This window comes from Mandrillus leucophaeus, unplaced genomic scaffold (genome assembly GCF_000951045.1).
Source record: "Mandrillus leucophaeus isolate KB7577 unplaced genomic scaffold, Mleu.le_1.0 Scaffold250, whole genome shotgun sequence".
In the NCBI taxonomy this organism is placed as follows: domain Eukaryota; kingdom Metazoa; phylum Chordata; class Mammalia; order Primates; family Cercopithecidae; genus Mandrillus; species Mandrillus leucophaeus.
In genome coordinates this window covers 742,910-746,019 of record NW_012102588.1, presented here as the reverse complement: position 1 = coordinate 746,019, position 3,110 = coordinate 742,910, and the positions used below count along the sequence as shown (strand labels likewise).

Genomic DNA, 3,110 nt, shown 5'->3' with positions numbered 1-3,110 from the left:
CATCAAATAAGGCAATGCTGATGGCGCCCCCAGCCTTGCTGAGCAAGGAAGGGAGGCCCCAGGGCCACAAACCTACCAGCCTCTACCTCCTGACTCCTTTAAAATCTAAAAAGAATGGGGAAATATCCAGAAAAAGGAAGTGCAGATACCTCAGAGGGAAGTCTTGGAGTCAAGTCTTCTCCTGGGTAACAGCTAACATCAAGGTATCACATTGTAACTGCCTGACCGTTTCTAAGTGGTGTATGTATAGGGATTCAGTGAAACCTCACAACAATCCTAAGGGGTAAACACTTTCATCATTGCCATTTGTCAGGGAAGAAAACTGAGGCACCATGAGGTTAATAGAACTTGTCACTCAGGCCAGTCGTGGGGGCTCATGCTTGTAATCCCACTATTTTGGGAGGCCAAAGCAGTAGGATTGCTTGAGGCCAGAAGTTCAAGTGCAGCCTGGGCAACATAGCAAGTCCCTGTCTCTATAAACAAACAAAGAATTTGTCACTCAGATAACAAGGCCATAGCCAGGATTTAAACACAGGTAATCTAGCTGCAGCATTTGAGCCTTTATCCTCTATACTAAATGACCTCTCAAGTCTAGTATAGTGGAGATCTCTCACCTATGCTCCCCAGCAGCCATTCATCTTTTTCTGGTAACTAAATAGCATAGATTTTCCTCTTATCCTTGTGCTCTGGTTGGAGTGCTGAAGCATCTGACCGGGACCTAGGCTGGTACCAATCAGAACAACCCATTTCCTATGCCCAGTTATTGGACCCAATCAGAGCCAATGAGATTCAACTTGACCACTGCAGGGCGTTCTGGGAAAGAGACCTCTCTATCTGTGGGACTGGTAGTTGAAGACTGTGAGGAGCAGCGGCAGCCATCTTGCCGCTATGGCCCTGAGCGTGAAGCCAGCAGGCCGGAAGTGGAGCTGAAAGATGAGGACTAGAGACCAGGCGCAGTGGCTTATGCCTCTAATCCCAGCACTTTGGGAGACAGAGGCAGGCGGATCACGAGGTCAGGAGTTCAAGACCAGCCTGGCCAACATGGTGAAGCCCTGTCTCTACTAAAAATACAAAAATTAGCTGGGCGTGGTGGCACACACCTGTAATCCCAGCTACTTGGGAGGTTGAGGCAGGAGAATCACTTGAACCGGAAGGTGGAGGTTGCAGTGAGCCGAGATTGCACCACTGCATTCCAGCCAGCACAACAGAGCCAGACTTCAACAACAATAAAAAAGATGAGGACCGGAACCCCGATCCTGATGACCTTGTTTGGGGCCTTCTCAAGCTGTGCCTGAAACCAAACATCTCTTGAACTTTTCAGTAATATTATCTGATAAAGTAAAATTTTTTTCAAGCCAGACTTTGTTTTAAAATGTGTTGTTTTTTTTTTTAGACGGGAGTTTCACTCTTTCTGCCCAAGCTGGAGTGCAATGGCGTGTTCTCGGCTCACTGCGACCTCTGCCTCCCGGATTTAGGCGATTCTCCTGTCTCAGCCTCCTGAGTAGCTGAGATTACAGGCATGAGCCACCGCGCCCGGCCTGAAATGTCATTTTCTTTGTTTGGTGTCACGGGGAAGTGACATAGTCCTGAACAAAATTATATATCCCATCTGAGGTTGGGATGAGGCACAGAGGTGGGAAGAAGAAGTCCACAGTCAAGTACATGGGCTGCACATATAAGGAGAGCATGACTGAAATGCTAAGGGGGCTGCAGGGAGAGGCACGAGTTACTTGCATGTAGTGGTGATAAGCCTAAGTGAGGCAAATTGAAGTCCTCAGGATTTTCTATGTTTTTGTTTTCCATGTGGCTAAAAATTCTGTGGTTTTTGTACACTATTGCAGAAATACAGAATCAGGTCTTTTATTTCATAATTTACTGACACTGGCTTGATTTCTTTGGACAGTTCTACCCTATTTCCAAAAAGCTAAAGAGAGGAATGTACTAGACCACCCTCCCCGTCGCACTATGCCATAATCTCTTTTGGGCACACTTTATATTCCGGTCCATGACAAGCAGCCAGGACAGAAGAACTGTCTACATTTGTGCCACCTTGTCTCCAAAACCTGCTGTCCCCTTTGGACAGACTGGCCCATCCCTGACCTCTGTTCTCCCCTCTGCCTTCAATTCCTGATGACAACAGGAGAGATTCTCTGACTGTTTCCAAGGATGTCATTCTCAGCCTCATCTCCATGTTTGATTTTATAGAACAACCAATAAATGTGGTTTCACCTTCCTTAAGTTTATAACCATTTTCCAAAGTGTATTCAGAAGAACACGAGTCCTGGGAGGTATTTCTCACAAACAGAGCTTGAAGGCCAATTTGGAAAATATTGCATGCCATAACTCCCTTTAGAGATTCACAGTGCATGCTTTCATTGCAAAGGCTTGGAGAGCCTTTTCTCACATTTTATGGGCAAGGAATGATTTTTAATGTGTTAACATTCTTCAGAGCAGGTATTCCATGGAGTAGGCTTTGAGAGATACCAATTTAAGAGCATAGTTTATGATCAGTAAATTATTAGCAAATATTTTATTAATTCTACTATTACAAGAACAATGTCACTTTAAATAATTTGAAACGGACTAGGAATGTTCTTTTACCGTCTGCTTTGATGAAAGTAGATGCCTGTTATGTCCAAGTGAATGTGAGTCCATCATTTTCCCTCTGTTTCTTAAAACCTGCAGCTCTAATGCTCATGCCATCACCATGCAGGAGGCCAAGTGAGATGAGGACTAAGAATTTGCTGTAAGGAAATATGGTATGAGCAGGAACAGGGGTAATGGTTGAAAATATGCAACTGAGGACAGAATGTATCTAGAAGACAGTGGCTGACTCTCCAGCAATGCTACTGAGGCTGCTAATAGAGGTGCTGTGTGCTCCCTCATTTTCACACTCGTCTTTTGGAGGACAGAGGCATGCAGAGCCAAAGGAATAGAGAGAAGACATAGCAGTTCCAGCATCCAAGACAAGGGTCACCATGGATGTATTGTCCCTTCTGGTTCCCAGTGTAAAGCCACTCACAATGGCCATGTTTGAACGATGTATGTGCCAGGTGCAGGGCTAAGAGTTTAATATCATGATCTCATTATTAAGTCCCCACAATGGTTTT

At 45.1% G+C, this 3,110-nt stretch overlaps 1 long non-coding RNA gene across 1 annotated transcript; it reads left to right on the top strand.

The window, feature by feature from the left end:
* Positions 1 to 829: 829 nt before the first annotated feature.
* Positions 830 to 2,246, top strand: LOC105542100. The gene is made up of 2 exons (XR_001006420.1): positions 830 to 1,012; positions 1,394 to 2,246. It is a non-coding gene; the product is annotated as an uncharacterized LOC105542100 (long non-coding RNA).
* The last annotated feature ends 864 nt before the right edge of the window (positions 2,247 to 3,110 follow it).